We start from the raw sequence: 19,720 nt of genomic DNA, 5'->3' as shown, positions 1-19,720 counted from the left end.
GAGGTATCTCCACTATTGACGAAATCACTTGGGTTATCACAGCTGGTGTACCTCCATGGGTGCTGTTGCCACTCCGTGTTCTCGCCATGGTTATTGTTGTGCTTTCCCACAGACGGCGCCAAATGTTATGGATAAAAACTTAGGGTATATTAATTGCTGTATTTAATACTAAGGTTCGGGAGCTCAAGGCCTTTAATGGCTGCTCTTGTATTTCGTAGCTTAACTCTGCCTTTACGAGATGTCTACGTATCTCTGTAATTTAGAGAATCAAGCCAAAAAACGTAGTTCTGATTTGTGGGGTGAGGCCCCTTATATAAATGTTGGGAGTCCTTGAATTGGACTTGGGTTAGGAGACTTGGTGGTCAAGTCTCAGAATTAGAATGGACTTTGGAGTCGTAAGAAGTAGGAAGCTGATTCCTTATCCCACCATATTCCTTGAAGGCCAATCTACAAGGATTTATTTCTCCATTAGGTCTCATTTTATCAGATGACTTATCCCTTATTAATTAATTACAAAATTAATTAATATTCAGGGTTTTGGGCCTTGTTAGCTGGGCTTTGTTACTGGACCGTATCAGGTCTAATTAATTCGACATTAATTATTTATCTAGGCTATATTTAGGCCCATATCAAATACTTACACCATAAATTCTTTATTATATAACTAAAATTTTAGTGTACAAACTCTAAATTCAAATTTTCTTTTAACTTCGAAAACATACATTTTTTAGTTATGGGTGTTTATTATACATAATGAATCCTATTTAAACATAATGAATCCTATTTCACGTTGGCCTATTTAAGACCGTAAGAGAATGGTAGTGTTGTGTTTTTTTTCAATTACATGTATTTTTAATCTAATTTTTAAATATAGTATTTGTGTTATCTGATGTGTATTAACTATTATTAATTAATTAATTATGAGATTATTTGGTCTCCGACTCGAAGAGAATTATAACATGAATTAATTTAGAAGAGTCAAAGATATATGTTTTTTCTTATTTTTAATATTAATAATGTTTTTGATAGTCGTGTTAACTATTTTTTAAGAAGACATTAACCAAAAAAACTTATCATAACCTATTACGCTTAAAATAGCATATAACCTATGCGATGTATGGTTTAATTTTAATATTTATTACCATATTATTAGTATTATTATATTTACTTTAAATTATAAAAGGTAAATTATGAAATAAAATAATTAAGTTTTTGAAATTTATGATATTAATTTTAATATAAATTATTTAATCTTATTTTTTTTCAAAATTTATTTATTAATTTTGCAATCCAAATATGTTTTTGATATAAATGACCAATGAAGTAGGTTTTTAGTAGCGAGTCCTATGACAACGACGTGCAAGTGTGCTGAGTGTGAGAACGTTGGATTATATATATTTTTAATCCTCAGGATGAATGAAAAGAGTTTTTGCTGAGAGAGGGCCATACATTGAGTCAGGTTACTCTGTAGCGTAAAATTTTATTTCTATTTTCTTATTGAAAAATTATAAGCGTTAGCCTGTTTTTTTGGAAAGTGTTAACCAATCAAAGAAACAAAATCATGTTTTACTTATAATAGTATAGTATAGATAGATAGATTTATATTATTTTTTTTGAAATATTTTTTTATATTTTTCTTAATTTATTAAATATATTATTTTATTATAATTTGAATTAATAAAATTAATTTTGAAAGTGATTGATTTACTACAAAAGAGGTAAGAAAAAAGTTGAGCGCAATTAGATATTAAGTTATATAAGAATTCATAGAGTTTTTAGTTATATTAGATACTTGATTTATTTTTAAAAAAAAATATATTTATTTAAACTTTATTTTGGAAGGTGTTAGCATACTTTTTAGGAATGTGTTAACCAACCGACCAAACAAAATCATGTTTTGCTTATAATAGTATAATATACATAGACGAAACATGAGTTATAATATGAAAGAGATGATTTGGATCTTTTGATTGATTTAAAATACTTTGTTTCAACAATTTATTTTGCAACAGAGTTCGCGTCGGGGGAGTGTTTAGTGTTTACAGGAGTTGTGCTATGCTGATGAGATTATGCCGCAGCTTCGTGAAAACGGAGTGCAGGTTTCTTAAGAATTTGAGTGGGTTTGTTTATCAATTAGCATAATAAAAAAAATAAAATTTTTGAGAGATAATAAAAATATTTAATAAGGGTAATTAAGTAATTTCAGCTAGTACCGACCGACTGACTACCAAAATTTTAATATTTCGTCCATTATAATATAGTATGGATATACTCATACATACATAGTTGTTGATTATTTTTTTGTTGTGTAAAATAAAATTATAGATATCTTTGATCGAAGTTTAAATTTTGAAAACGAGAACTCACACATTATCATTATTAAAATTAATGATATAAAGAAGTGAATTATAAGTGTCAAGTAAAAATAGATATTATTATTTATAATTTAAATTTCATTAAACAAAAAAAAACTTATTTGAATTAGATTTATATTTCAATAATAAGTATATATAAACTTTTATAATAATAAAAAAATAAAAAAATATACAATAATTATAAGCGAGAAACTAGATTACAAAATCATGTTATTTTATGGTTGATAGTCCTATAAAACTAAAACAGGAAAAGAACGGTCGAATTTACTGAATTCGGGATGTAGATGACCAAAATGCCAAGCAACCCCATCAAACTATCTACTTAATACATCACACTTATTAGCGTATGTTTATGCACGCAAATCAAGATATCGAATCAACACTCATTCGTGAACAACGACAATACATTCATGGATCACTCTCAACAACTATGAATATATTTCAGTTTCATGTCAAATGTTCAAAAATTCAATATTGTCACTACACCTCAAAAAGTACTCCTTATATACACCACCAAGCGATAAGATGAATATACACACAACAATCAGAGCTAAAACAATAAGAATTAATGTAATTTAGAAAATGTCCGTACATTGCACGGCTTATAAATCCAGTTGGTAGTAAATTTGGCATCTAAATTTTCAATTTTCTTTTTAAAAAAATTAGGACTTCAGTTCTCTCCGAAATATACCTTTTTACAAAATAATGACACAACATAATTCATTTAACTTTGTTTTTATAATTTTAGCTAATAAATTTTGATAATCGTAAAAGAGGTCAAATTTATTGAATTCAAATTCAAACTTTTATTGAGTCAATATTTCAATTTAATTACTCATATAGAAAAGTTCATGCCCTTTTGCTTACATGTTTCATAAGTTATTATTTTCATAAATATTTTTGTCACAAAAAAGTCAGCTTATAAATATATTTTAAAGAAAAATGAAGAATATTTTCGTGGATCTTGTTTATATCTTTAATAAAAATAAAATTAATACATAAAATATAAGAATGTTAGAAACTAAATATATAAATTTAAGTTCCAAGAACATGACACGAATTAACATTAAGTTTCTTTCATCAGCCCAATTTCAAAGAAGTAAAGAAAATCAAGTTCCCATATCTTTTCACTTAATATATTAACAATAAATCTTTTCATATACTGTGGTTATTATTCGAATTTTAAAATTTCTTATAACGAATCAAGTTGAACTACTTAGCTGGGAAAAAAAGAATCTAAGTTGAACATGGCTAAAAATTTTCGTAAGTTTCCTTCGTGCTGAACCTCAACCAATAGTAAGTATGAATGCTAATTTTAGTTGTCTATTAACTTATCGGTCCATTTTTGTTTTCAAGATTATTAAGTATTACAGTAAAATATTAAAATATCAGATGCTTAGAAATTGTAAACTGTTAGGGCCCCATACGATGACATGAACATGTATACTTATGATTAGATTATGCGAGTCTAATACAGTTACCTAACAATTTCCTCAAAATTTTGAAATTTTAACCCTCAATATTCTATACTTATAATTTATAACATTGTTACCTATATCGTATAAAATTAATATATATGAAAGTAGACGATGCCAAGTAGACGATGCATATTTGACGACAACTTGAGTTTATAAATGGTGAAGCATAATCATTCCCTTTAAAAGTAAACATACATATTTCTGACTACACGCGGGCTTCAATAATTATCATTTCGTTTCCGTCACTTGAGAGACCTCTTTTGTTGTGTAAGTTTTCTAGTACCGATTACGTGTGAAATGAACAAATTTTATTTTTTCATGAAAAATATGTTTTTTGCCCTTAACAATCGTAACAAGTCGCTTAAAAGCCCATTCACCGACCACCCATCTCTCAGATTTACATTTACCTAAAAATGTTGTAGATAACATGAAATTGAATCTGAGTAATTTGCGCGAGAATGAATTCTGATACAATATTGAGACATTTCCGTTAGATTTAAGATGGTTTCTATATTATTCTAAAAAAACATATGTCAATATGTGTACTAAACATGTTGTTATGTGTACTAAATATGTTGTTTATGCGATAAATCCTTTGTTGTTCATGATTATTTTTTAGCCAATTTTGGATACAAATTATACTTTGAAACGTAATGTCTGTTAAATACTTTTTTAAAATTCTACTCAGACTCTTAATGACAAAAAAGGAGAATCAAATTCTTAATAATTTTTAGCCAACTTTTGATACAAATTATGCTTTGAAACTAATATTTGTTAAATACTTTTTTCAGCATTATAAATAGTTAATTATGTTGCGCCTAGTTTGTTGTACTAGCTTAACTACTATTACTATATCTGGTCCTCTTTTTTTTGAAATCTTCTTATTTGGATCATATTGAAAGATAAATAAATTCTACTTATTGTGACTCGTTTTATGCATTATTATTAGAAACAGTCAAAGCCAACGAAATTACAAGAAAGTAAATGATGGATCATAGGAGAGCTAACACAGATAGTTTCGTATTGAAGGCCAATATTCACTGCACTTGATGTGGTAAAAAAAGCAAAGAAATTACTAGAAGGTTTTGTAGGCGTGCACAAAATTTCTATTGATGTCAAGAAAGGAAAAATTAAAGTTTCAGGTTCTATATATCCAGAGACAACTATAAAGATTCTCGGTAAAAATGGAGTGGAATCTGAGCTCTTGTGTGAGCCTATGATCTATCAGAAAGACGAAAGAATTATCAGCGCACCAAAGTCACCTGTTAATAATTATGGTGGAATTAATGATAATGATGTAGTACAATTGCAAAAGTTGTCTGAAATGAAGGGCTTTAAAGCTATTGAATTTAAAGGAGATGGGATGAAGATAACTTACAAAGAAGATTTCAAAGCTAGAAGCTCACAAGGAAAAGATAAAAACCATACTGACTGTGGTTTCCAACCTATGTACAATCAATATTGCGATGGTTACGGCAAGCCAATTAATTGTAGCTGTGTGGCTTCTTATGAAGTATTCCGACAGGGATTCCATGGTCATGGAGCTTTCCATCATCACCACCAGTGCCTGAATTTTATCCTCCAACAGCTCCACCCCCACATGAAATGCCTTCTAATAATCACCCATTGCAAGGTACGTTTAGCGACAATAATTCCAGAAGTTGTGTTACCAACTTCTTGATCAATTGTTTTTGCTTACGTGAGCTTTTTAGAGTGACGGAGATATTCATGAATCATGTTATAGTTTTGGGCTTGTTAGAGTTTTGGAGTGATCTATTCTTAAAATTTTCATTATTTTGTTTGAAGTCTAAGTTTCTACATTGCTTTGGTAATTGTCACTTTATGCATGTGAAGTGAAAATGATTTTGCTAAGTGTGTGTGTGTGTGCATGTAAGTGTTTGTAATATGTATATGTGAGGAAGAAATAAAGTTATAGTGACTTCGAAATATAGAAAGGTTTTAATATTACAAGAAATATCTAAGTGCTTTTCACAACTTTTTTCAAAAGTTTAATCGGAGCATGATCCAAATATATTAGTACAAAAAAGACATTTTTTTACTCAGAACATCTCATCGAACTATATATTTTTCACTCGGACCATGTTACACTTGTTAGCCATAATATATAGTTGGTAAGAGAAAAATTTAAATATATACTAATTTGGAAAAAATAGGACTACTCCAAAGACACTGTTCGGCATATTTTTAAATGAGGAGAAATAAACAATTGAATGAGAGGTCATCATAAAAAACAAATTCACGCATTTCCTTCCAAAATTTAACTCTCAAGCTACAACAATAGAGACCTAGATTTTGTATATGTACATTTGTATTATATATATATATATATATATCTTATTTTTAATGTTTAATTTTAATCTTATATTATATTAAGTGTAAAATTATTTTATCTATAAACTTATAAACAATTTATTGTTAACCCTATTTATTAATTACTTTTATATAAATTACTAATAAACTAATATAATAAATAAATTAGTAAATATTTTGTAATAGGAAAATGCTAGAGACCCAAAAAATTGTTACAATTTTTTTTCCAAATACTTTATAGATAGTAAATTTTCTCATAATAATATCGAACCCAGCATGGCCCACAAATTACATTTTGACACGTATAATGCCAAGTTATTTTGTAACTATTTTGATAAGAAATTTAGGTTACTAGAAATACTCTTTGTAATATATAAGTAATGTTTGTTAATAATTTTCGTCATGTTTAACTATTACTATATTATTATTAAGTATATTTTTATTAATTATATAATTTATTTTCACTAGTATAATATAATTTTTTATTAATAATTCCTTCACAACCTTTGTTATCAAAACACTACAAGAATATAAGTCTAAATACAACTGAACAAATTCAACCGGTTCAAATTTGACCGAATTCGGTCGAATATATGGTCAACTTGAATGTTTGACTGGGAACGACTAAATACAACCACGAGCGGTTGAATTTAGTACTAAATTCGACCGCTATTTTTGTGCGGTCGAATTTAGCCTTGCCAAAAAATGGAGCGAAGCGGTCGAATTAAGGATATTTTCCCGTTTTTTTGTTTGAATTTAATGTAATGGCAAAAAAAACAACCAAATGCCAAAAATAACGGTTGAAATAATTAAATTGATTGCAAGCGATTGTATTTAGTAAAAGAAAAAACACAATATTTGTTTTTAAATCGAAACACCAATTCAGGATTAAACACTAGTTAGCTATACCAGTCAAATTAAAACTTGACTGTTAAAATGGCAAACCAAATAAAATTATTTTGATATGAAACTTTGGTTATATCAATAATATATGTATCTATTGACATCCATGTGGTTGGATCGCTGAAAATATTTTTAAAAAAATCAAAGCACCAATTTAGGAATAAATACTAGTTAGTTGTACTAGTCAAATTGAAGCTTGACTGCTAAAATAGAAAAGAAAATAAAGTTATTTTAATATGAAACTTTGGTTATATCACTAATATATGTATCTATTGACATCCATACGGTTGGATCATTGAAAAATATTTTAAAAAAAATCGAAACACCAATTCAGGAATAAACACTAGTTAGCTGTGCTAGTCAAATTGAAGCTTGACTTTTAAAATGACAAAGCAAATAAAATTATTTTAATATGAAACTTTGTTTATAACTAATATATGAATCTATTGACATCCATATGGGTGGATCGTTGAAAAAATATTTTTTTTTTAAAAAATCAAACACCAATTCAGGAATAAACACTAGTTAGTTATACTGGTCAAACTAAAGCTTTACTGTTAAAATGGTAAAACAAATAAAATTATTTTGATATGAAAATTTGGTTATATCACTAATATATATATCTTATGACATCCATATAGTTGGATCGTTGAAAAATATTTTTAAAAAAATCAAAACACCAATTCACGATTAAACACTAGTTAGCTGTATTAGTCAAACTGAAGTTTGACTGTTAAAATGACAAACCAAATAAAATTATTTTGATATAAAACTTTGGTTATATCACCAATATATGTTTCTATTGACATCCATATGGTTGGATAGTTGAAAAATATTTTTAAAAAAATCGAAACTCCAATTTAGGATTAAACAATAGTTAACTGTATTAGTTATATGAAACTTTTGACTGTTAAAATGGTAAAGCAAATAAAATTATTTTAATATTAAATTTTGATTATATCACTAATATATGTATCTATTGACAACCATACAGTTGGATCATTGAAAAGTATTTTTAAAAATTTGAAACATCAATGCGGGAATAAATATTAGTTAGATGTATTAGTCAAGCTGAAGTTTTACTGTTAAGATGGCAAACCAAATAAAATTACTTTAATACGAAACTTTGGTTATATCACTAATATATATATATATATATATATATATATCTATTAACATCCATACAGTTGGATCGTTGAATTTTTTTTAAAAAAAATCAAAACACCAATTCACGATTAAACACTAGTTATCTGTATTAGTAAAACTGAAGCTTGACTGTTAAACTGAAGCTTGAACTAGGTTGTTATGTTAATGGGGATGCAGAACTTAATATCGTCGTGGTATTAGAGAAAGCTCAGTTTTTAAGAAACTATGAGACTCGGGTGCTACACCACCACTAACAATAGCTTCCTTTCCATAAATTTTCGGCCAACGAACATCGCCGACTCAACTTCTGACGAGCATGTTCTCTTACTACACTAGTGGTCTCACATTAGCACGGGATGTTTCGCCGACAACCCTCACTGATGAAGTTCTGCCTCCGCAACTTATTAATATGTAGCTTATTTTTGTATTACTTGTTAATTTCGTATTACTTGTTAGTGAGCCTTTTACTTGATTTTATACATGTAAGTGCCGATTTGCAGTTTCATAGGTTGGAGGTTCACCGCTCTCAAGCGACTTGCAACAATTTAATTCCAGACGTTTAGCCGGAATGTGATTAAGAAAAAAAATTAATCTGATTATTACTAGAATTATATTTTTGAGTATTTTTTAAATTTGGTGTTCGTTAATTCGACTGAATGCGATAAAATTTAGAATTGTATTTTGGATTATATACAGTAGAATTTAATATTTTGGTGGGCTTTCAAAATTTTTCAAAAAATTCAAATTTTGTATGCGATTTTAAAATTGAAGTGAAATTTATATTCAATCGCTTTCAGTTGAATTTGACCGGTTGAATTTAGTACTAAATTCAACCGCCTACTAAATATCACTCCCACATATATGACCGGGGCAAAAACCGGTCGTATTTAACTAAATTCAACCGTGTTAGATATATTTGATAATGTCATGTGTAATATGATTTGTGTTTAGTTTTCAGATCTTACCTAACAGGAAAAATCAATACTTAACTGGAAATCAGCACTTATACTGAAGACAGAACTTAAGATATCAGAACTTAAGTTATCAGAACTTAAGGTTCAGAAGATATTTATTAGGAGATAATATCAGGACTTAAGATGAGTTTCAGATAAGGCAGGAAGCTGATTGAAAGGAAAGAAGATCGAGACTAAGACAGAAAGAATTGTGCATGAAGAATGAATTCTATGAAGAATATAATACTTGGAAGAAAAGATAACTAGTTGATATATTTTAGGAAGTAGAATTATATTCCATATCAATTAGAAGATTATCTTGTAACTGTGTAGTATATAAACACAGGCATAGAGTTTACACTACAAGTGTTATGATTATCGAAGTTATTATTCTTTGTAACTCTAGCAGCTCTCGTGATAATTTGTTCATCACTGAGAGAGGACAGTTCAATATTGTAACATAGTTTATTGTGTTGAATAAAATCTATTTTCTGTTACTTGAGTTCTTATATTCGATTTGATTGTGTTAAACACTGTATTCAACCCCCTTCTACAGTGAGTGTGACCTAACAAGTGGTATCAGAGCCTTCTGTTAACACACAAACAGTTTAAGATCCAAAATCAATCATGTCTGAAGAAGAAACCCCAACCAAACCCACCAAAACTGAAGAACCTCTAAAAACCATAACCCATAGTCGATAGGAGACTATAAGAGTTCCCATGTTGAAACCTTCTGAGTATTCCATATGGAAAGTGAAGATGGCTATGTTTCCGGAAGCTACAGATCCAGAATATCTCGACAGGATTTATGAAGGACCACATATGCCAACCAAACTCTCTGTAGAAGTTGCAGGTCAGCCAGCAAAGTCTGTACCAAAGGAGAAAAGTGATTACACTGCTGAAGATATCTCATCGATTGCGAAGGATGCAAAGGTAAGACACTTGCTGCATAGTGCCATTGATAATGTCATGTCAAATAGGGTAATTAACTGCAAGACTGCAAAAGAGATATGGGATGCTTTGGAAACAAGGTGTCAGGGAACTGATCAATCAAGAAGAACAAGAAGACGATACTCACTCAAGAGTATGAGCAGTTTGACTCAACGCCTGATGAGTCATTAACTGATTTATATGACAGATTTGCCAAACTCTTGAGTGATTTGTCACTAGTTGATAAAGAGTATGATATTGAAGATTCAAATCTTAAATTCCTGTTAGCTCTTCCTGAAAGATGGGATTTGAAGGCCACAATAATAAGAGACAACTATAATCTTGATGAAACAACTCTTGATGAAATTTATGGGATGCTCAAGACTCATGAACTTGAGATGGAATGAAGAAGCAAGAGGAATGGAAGAAAGTCAAAGACAGTTGCCTTTGTGGCTGAGGAGGAAAGTCCCAAAGAAGCTGCCTCAAGGAAAGGCAAGGGAAAGGCTCTCATCACAAAGTCTGATACTGAGTCATCAAGTTCTGATAGTGATGATGACTCAGAAACTGAAAGTATACCTGAGATGGACCCTGATGAGGAGATGCTGAAGCTGTGTGCTCTTATGGTGAAAGGGATCACAAAGATTGCGTACATAAAATTCAGGAGAGGAAAGAAGTTTTCCAGGAAAGGTGCAAGTTCTGAAAAGAAAGGTTTCAGAAAATCTGAAGGCAAAGGAGCCATATTCTGATGACTTTTAAATCCTGATAATAATCAAGTTTTAATGCCGACGTGACAGTATTTACTTACTTGGTTTATTTTTGGTCATTACTTGAACGAAAATATTTTTACAGAATATTGGTTAATGTGAGATAAAACAGTCATATCATTATGGGTTAGTGGTTAGCGTGTATGTCTTGGAAACCTGCATGCGCACAATAATAATTATCATATCTCGTGCCCATTAACTCTGGCTTTAGATATTTTATTGACTGTTATTATTACACATCAGTCTAGGGAGTCGATGGGTCATTATTTTTACTTGTACTGTTTAACCAGTTCTCGCGTCCCTTAGTATTCTATTGGATATTTAAACCAACCATTCATTCCAGCCAATACATCTTTCATTTTCTCACAAACTCACTCTCTTTTTATTTATACCAACAAAAATGGTCCGTTTCAACATGTTCCTGAACTATGAAACCTTTAACATCGAGTTGAGTTGTGATGAATGGCACCAGGAGTGGCATGTCACTGCCAATCCTGATGAGCTCTGGAACTCAGTTCCACAAGAGGTTCACACAGAACTCTTGTTCTTATCAATGGAGTATCACCTCCATCTTGATAGGTTGGAAGAGGAATGGAGAGAAGCTCTCCGTCAGCAAGAACGGATCATCCGTCTTGCAGTGCTCTTCGTCAGCAGTAGAAAGAGTTAGTCGTTAGGGCTTCTTAGCTTAGGACTAAGGCTGTTGATGTCAGGAATCGTAGAATAGGACTATCTTGTAATTTTTGCATGTAATTGATAAATTTTATCGAATATAATCATCTAATATATCAATGAAATTTTCTTTAATTGCAAGATTTGTTCTTTGTTTCTCAAATTACGTGACTGTGCATGTTTAATTGCAATTTATTAATCTTTACTTCATCGACTTTTAATTTTATTTTGTGATGAATGTTTTGATTAAATTCTGTTGATTTGAGAAAACATCTGAGGAACAGGTTCCTATATCAGAACCTGTTGTTGTAGAAGCTGAGAAGGTTACTTCTCAGAAAGATACTGTAACTGGGAGTTCTAGGCCCCTCAAAAGGCTTAGAAAGTTAAATTCTGATAATAAAGCTCCTACAGTATCTCCACTTTTGAAGAAAGTAAAGAAACAGAGAGCTCATAGGGACATAGTTGAGTCAGATTCAAATGTAGTGGAAGCAGCTAAGGAAGGGGATCAGGAATCTCTGATCTCAACAGAACCAATTGTTATTGAATTATTTCCTTCTGCACAACCAGAAACTGCACAACTAGGAATTGCTCAAGCTAAAATACCTACACCTTCTATGTCACCTATAGTTGATCCAGTACATACTGAAGAACCAGGTACAAGTGCTGAAATTGATATTCATAACCTGATTGTGCCTAAGGTTTTATACTTGGAAGCTCCACCAATTCAACTCACTCCACCAACAACATCAATGTTGGATGTTGATCAGAACCTAGCCGCATATCAGAAGTTAGAGGATAATGTTGAAGCCTCTATAGCCTCACATACTGCCATTTTATCCGAGGATGCTGATACTGCAGATTCTACAAGTTCTGATGCTGCCAATAAAGAAATTACTGGTGAAGCTGCTGAAAATCTAGATGTTGATGCAGCTGGTCCATCAGGACATGCACCTCAACAAACTGTTCATAAGCTGATTTAGTCAAGAAGTTTGTTACAGGGGAAGCACCAGTACCTTGGAGTGAAACTCCTAGAGGAAAGGAGTGGACTAAAGAATGGAACTTAGTTAGTTTTGTTCCTTCTGAAAAGATTCTTGCTGAGCATCTTACAAAAGCTGATGAAATGCTGATAAATGATGATTTCAAGGCACAGCTGAGAGTTACTGCATTGAGTACAAGGCACCTTCAAGGTCAACGCTCAATAACTCATGACAAGGTGAATAAATTCAAGAAAACTTGATCCAGCAAGATATGAATCTGAAAGTTGAAAAGAACAGATTTTTCAAGCCAGCCTTTGACAGAGTTGCCTACATTGAGAAAACTCAGGAGAAGCAACAAGCTCAAATTGAAGAAATTCTGAAGAATCAATTTTCTCACCAAATTCAACTCAATGAGATCCAATCCTCAGTGGAATTGCTTGTCTCTCTTCTATTACCTGCTGATGCAAAAAAGGGGAGAAAGTGATTAAGTCCAAATGCAAATCTATTCAGACACTGAAAGGAAAGGATGGTGGAAATGATGACCAGGGAAACTCTGATAAGGGAAGAGGTCAAGGTCAAGGAAAAGGATTTTCATCAAGTAAAGCTAGAATTACAAGTCAAGGAACAAGTTCTGATACTGGGAGAAGAATAAGTTCTGATACTGGTAAAAGGATAAGTTCTGGTGGATATCTAGAACTTGATGAAGAAATTTCAAAGCATTTATTTCTTAAAGAAAATCCAGGAATGGACTTTGAGAGTCTAAAGGAAGAAGAAGCTAGACTCAAAGCAGAAGGTGTCAAGACAAAATCTGAAGCTTCTGTTGTTGAAAATAAATTTCCAAAACCTAAGGTTATTGTGATAAGGAAAGAACAAGTTCTGAGGCAATCAAGGCCAAATTACAAATGGAAATTGATCCAAGGTCCAAGGGCAAAGAAAAAGTTGATGAACCTGTAAAGGTTTATATGCCAGTCATGGATGAAAAAATAATTGATGATGAAGAAGATGCTAATCTTACTCTGATGCATAAGAAGATTTTTCAAACAACCTCTGATATGGCTCATGTTGTTCAGAGTCAAGATATAGTAAGTTCTGATATGACAGAGAAGCAAGCAACCTCTGACTTAGCTCAAGTTGGCTTGATATCGGAAGATAAGGAAAAGGAAACCTCTGACATTGCTCATGTTAAACCTTCAAAGATACTCCTATCAGGATTCACCAAAGCTAAACAGGCTCAACCTTTGAAGACTGCAACAAGTGGTTTTGAAGCAAGAGTTGGTACAGGAAATGAAGCAAGAGATAAATCTGGATTGGGTAGTTCTGATGAAAGAAGAGTACAAAACACTACCAATGATCCAACTTCCTTAAGTGAACCAGGTGTTGGAGAAACTCCTGAAAGATTGAATCGACTTGAATCTGTATAAATGGTTTACCATACCTTCTTGAAAGAACATATCTTGTTATATTTTATGACAGATCGAAGGGTATACCAGGTTAAGAAGAATGCTATAGCACTGAAGTATTTTGAGGAACTGGAACATGCTCTATACCTACTTCAAGTGAAAGATAGATTAACAGATAGTGTTGCGGGGTATTTAAAGTCTCAAATTCAAAGACAGAAGAAGCTTTATTTTGTAAAGTCTGACAACACATACTGTCCCAAGTACAGAGATCACAAAGGTGATATTGTCGATATGAAGCCTAACTCTGCTAGGATTATAACTACTTTTCTGGGTTATAAGGCTGTGGAATTCAATCTAGAGTCTAACAAGGCATATTTGATTAGACTAGATCAGGAGATAAGAAAAGCTAAGATAAATGATCTCAGAGCAGCTATTTTTCAAACTGGTGAAGATACAGCTGAATTGATAAATGCTAAAAGGAGGATGGTCAATAAACTTGAATATGCTGAGAGATGTTTGTTGAAGAACTATCTCAGGACAACTCCTAATATCAAAGATATCAGAAGAAATTGAAAGTTGAAGCCAAGTCAAAGATCTACAACTACTTAAATTCTGAAGTTTATATAGACTGAACCTGTTATCAAAAGTTAAAGATGGTAAAGCTAAAAGTACTGTAAGTTGTAGTTATCTAGTCAAATTCTCATGCATTTGTACTTAATATTTTTGACATCATCAAATATCTGTTAAACTTGTATATTATGCTAATTTACAAGTTGGGGGAGATTGTTAGATATATTTGATAATGTCATGTGTAATATGATTTGTGTTTAGTTTTCAGATCTTACCTAACAGGACAAATCAATACTTAACTGGAAATCAACACTTATACTGAAGACAGAACTTAAGATATCAGAACTTAAGTTATCAGAACTTAAGGTTCAGAAGATATTTATCAGGAGATAATATCAGGATTTAAGATGAGTTTCAGATAAGGCAGGCGGCTGATTGAAAGGAAAGAAGATCGAGACTAAGACAGAAAGAATTGTGCATGAAGAAGGAATTCTATGAAGAATAGAATACTTGGAAGAAAAGGTAACTAGTTGATATATTTTAGGAAGCAGAATTATATTCCATATCAATTAGAAGATTATCTTGTAACTGTGTAGCATATAAACACAGGCATAGAGTTTACACTATAAGTGTTACAATTATCGAAGTTATTATTCTTTGTAACTCTAGCAGCTCTCGTGATAATTTGTTCATCACTGAGAGAGGACAGTTCAATATTGTAACAGAGTTTATTGTGTTGAATAAAATCTATTTTCTGTTACTTGAGTTCTTATATTCGATTTGATTGTGCTAAACACTGTATTCAACCCCCTTCTACAGTGTGTGTGACCTAACAAACCGCCATCGGCCGAATTTAGTTAAATGCGACCGGTTTCACTACAAGAAAAACGACCATTTCCTACCAGCGTTTTGGTAGGAAATGGCCCAAATCTGGTAGGAAAAGGGGTCTATTCCTACCAACGAGCTTGGTGGGAATTGCTCGGGTCGGAATTGCTACTTGGTAGGAATTGGTGCTTGTATCTCAAATGGCCCCACTTGACAAGTGGCTGCCCATTTGGCATGCCACATGGTCGACCACATCACCTGACACGTCAGCTGCCACGCCACACAATTGGGGTCCTAGTTGATGAGTTGGTTTGTGGACCCATGACACGTGGCAATTTACACAGTCAGATCCTTTTTCCTACCAGAATTGGTAGGTTTTGATTGAGTATTTCCTGCCAGAATTGGTAGGTTTTGATTAAGAAATGGTAGGTTTTATGTCAGAAGCCATGGAAATGGACATTTCCTACCAATCATTTCCTACTACCGTTTAGCTTGAATGCGGTAGGAAATAGCTTGAATGTGGTAAGAAATAGCTAGAATGTGGTAGGAAATGTTGGACATTTTTAAAAAATATATATATTCTATTGATGTAAATAATATTGAAAAAATTGAAAAAATCACCATAAAGCACAATCCGGGAACATGTCATTATCATAATATAAAAAGTTAAAATTACATCTTCATAATAATTGTTCAATATTAGAAATAATAATTGCAACAATTAATAGATGTTTAAAAGGTTTAGACTAATCATCTTCAAGTTCTCATCATCGTTGAATCCTTTATTTTCATTCTTTGTAATGTCTTCATTTTCGTCAATTTTTTTTTTCCATTTTCTTGGCCTCAAATGAATAAAATCTACATAAAAAAGTAAATAAATGTTAGTAGTCATTAACACACATGAACAATTAATACATGTAGTAAAAAAAAATTAAGAAGTAATTACATAAAAACTATAAATCAATCAAGATTGTTAGGAATATGTGTATTAGTTTGATGATAAGTTAAACAAAATACTTAAGTAGAAATCTAGTGTTTGTAGCCTCAACGGATAAGACCATCTTGGCTATCCGTTGAAGGAGTAGCTTTACTTAGCAATAAATTTAGTATTGTAGCACATTTCATTCTATGGATTCAAGTTGTAATTCTTAGATGTTGTAGGAAATTATCAGTCATGTTGACTACTAGTAAATATGCAAATAGGAGGGCTAATTGTAAATATTTCATGCCTTGTAATTTTGTATAAGTGAAGAAGTATCAACTGATATTGAAGACCTTCAACGGATAAGAAACAAAGCTTCAACGGATGTCTCTAATGCTTCAACGGATAATATCCATCAACAGATGAGTGCTTCAACGGATAAAGACTTCAACTGATAATGCATCAACGGATAAAGCTTCAACGGATAAAGCCTCAACGGATAAGACATCAACGGATGAAAGCTTCAACGGATGCTTAGTTCATTAGCAGTTGATAGTGACAATTCACAAGCTGACAGAGGCACATGGGTTGACAGAGATAAACTGGAATGTGGAAGCCTCTAGGAGGAATCAAGAAAATGCAGCATTTCCATTCTGATGCAAATAAGGAAGTATTCAAAGATCTACAGCCAAGCCTAAATTGCATTTGATAGAGAAATGAAGAAGAAACATGTGAAGAATCTTTTTAATTGTATTTTACAGTTTTTTCTTCACTTGTAAACTTGGTGATATATAAACCAAGTAGCAGCTAGTAATTAGATATGAATTTTCCAGAGCTATTTAGAAAAATTCAGAGAGAAAATCATCAAGTTTATACTAGGAAGCAGTTGTGATTTAATTCTTTGAATCACAAATTTTCTGAAATAACACATCTCTGGTTGAACAACAAATCCACCAGAAAAGTTTTTAAGTTCTCTGTGTTCTTTACATTTATGTTTGAATATATATATCTGTCTGCATTGGCTTCAAGCAATTCACACACACTTGTTCTCAGAAACACTTAGCCTTAGAAACTGCTCAAAACTTGAAAAAGTTTTGAGATTTACATTCAACCCCCCTTCTGTAAATCTCATTGTTAGTCCACTGAGAATAACAATTGGTATCAGAGCCTGCTCTTAACATACAAAGAGTTTAAAGATCTATTCTGCTAACATCATGAGTAAGAAGGATATTGGTGTAAAGATTCCAATCCTGGAAATAGATAACTATCATCACTGGAAGGTGAAGATGCATTTACATCTTCTCTCTCAAGATGAAAGCTACATCAACTGCATTGAAAATGGTCCTCACATCCCACACAAGGTGGCCACAACTGCTACTGCAACAGTTGCTATTGGATAGTCTATTCCCAAGCCAAAGGCAGAATGGACTGTTGAAGATATTGAAGAGGTCCACAAGGACAAGAAAGCCATGAACATTCTGTTTAATGGCCTGGATCAAGATATGTTTGACAATATCATCAACAGCTAAACTGCTAAGGAAATTTGGGATACTGTGCAGCTTATCTGTGAAGGCACTGAGCAAATTAGAGAAAACAAAATGCAGCTTCTCATTCAACAATATGAATATTTTCACTTTGAAGAAGGAGAATCATTGAATGATACCTTCAACAGATTTCAGAAACTGTTGAATGGATTAAAGCTGTAATAACCCCAATTTTTGGAAATTTTTGAAACCCTTATGAATAGTGTTTTTGCTGAATGAGAAAACTTTTCATGCCACACTATGTAGGGTTTCTGATATGGATATTCTGAGATTTTATTAGTACTTTATATGGGATATAAGTGTATGTAAAGATCGTCAGAATCCAAATCCGAACACTTTGATTTTTCCCGGAAATCCACTAGATACGGAAAGAATTGAGAAAAAGGTAACAGGATAAAAAGGATTTAAATTAAAGGATTATAAGAGAGGATCATAGAAGGAATACAATATATTGAGAAAGGTTAAGGGAACCTAAGTAATAAGATCCCGGGTATGATCCCTCAAACGATAAACGAAAACGAAAGTTAAGCGAACCGTATAACAGATCAGCGGTCATTAGGCAAAGAATTAAAAGCTAATCAAAGGGATTAGTGGGGATGATGTCATCCAACCCATAGAAAGAGGACAAAGGAGGGGTGATGACATCATAAAGTGATGTAGGCATGACATGGGAAGGAAGGAGGTGTGGTTGAATGAGAACCACACAAATTCAAGGGCAACAAGGTAATTGACTAAATCAAACAACAAAAATCAACCAACCAAAAGCAAAACAAGGCAAAACACAAAAATCTCTCTTCTTCTTCTTCATGCTCTCGGCCCATTCCTTAAAAAATGAAGATCCAAGCTCCACCACTTACTATTTAGCAAGGTAATTATCTAAGCTTCCCCATGGATAGTTACATACTTCCTATAAGTTTAAGCTTCTAATTCCAAGCCAATCTTTTTCTATAAATCATGGAAGAAGATGGTGAATAGTGTTTTTCAAGAAATAAAATTTGTGTTCTTGAAGTTTTGTTTAGATTAAGCTTGGATAGGGACTTTAAGGGTGATTCCAAGCCATTCTCTTGATTCTCCACTCTCCAAGGAAGGTATAACTTCTCAAACCCTTAGTATTAAGTTTTGTTGGTTTGGATTTCATAATGTTAGATGATGGGTTAGTGTAATGAGTGTGTACTCATAATAGAGCTTTGTTTAGTAAGTGGTTTTGTTGATTTTGGAGTTAGGAGTGATACTTGTTAGATTTGAAGTTCTTGGTCACTTTTTTTTGACTTGGTTTAGATGAATAAATTGGTAATATTGAGTTGATTGGGGGCTGTTGTAATGTAGTTTAGATAGAGGTTTGATTGGGTTATGAATTGGAGTTGAAATTGTGGTTGTTTGAATTGGTTTAAATTTGGGAATTCGCGTAAACATAGCCGTCGTAACGTCCAATTTTCTGTAGACTGTTTTTGTGCATAACATTAGGACCCGAGAACCCCCTGCTAGATTATGACCACTGCCATGTTTAGATAGCTCATGTGACAAGCTTCGTTTTGATATGTAGTTCGTTCGATTCCGATGCACGGTTTATGAGAAACGACCGTTTCAAGTAACAGCGTTTCGCGAACGAAACTTTTCCCCTCGCCTTACTTTGAAACATAGGTTAAAGATCGAAAAGGGTTAATTAATGTATGAAACATTTATGGTAAGTGTCTTAGGCAGTTGGTAAGACACTCGCGAAGGAATCGCCTTAAAACTCGTAAAGGTTAAATTATTAAAAATGGTGGAGCCGAGGGTACCCGGGTGACTTAAGCAAATCAGTAAGCGCAAAACGAGCGTTAGAGTCTGAGTTGGTTAGAGTATAGATTTACAAGTGACTTTGTTTTAATTCCAACTTACTTGTTGCTTATAGGTTACCAGACTCGTCCCGAGCCATTCGTAACCACCAGTAGCT

The sequence above is a fragment of the Apium graveolens genome, chromosome 10 (assembly GCF_009905375.1).
Source record: "Apium graveolens cultivar Ventura chromosome 10, ASM990537v1, whole genome shotgun sequence".
NCBI classification, from domain to species: domain Eukaryota; kingdom Viridiplantae; phylum Streptophyta; class Magnoliopsida; order Apiales; family Apiaceae; genus Apium; species Apium graveolens.
The sequence above is the reverse complement of the archived record's forward strand: the minus strand, read 5'-3'. Positions refer to the sequence as shown.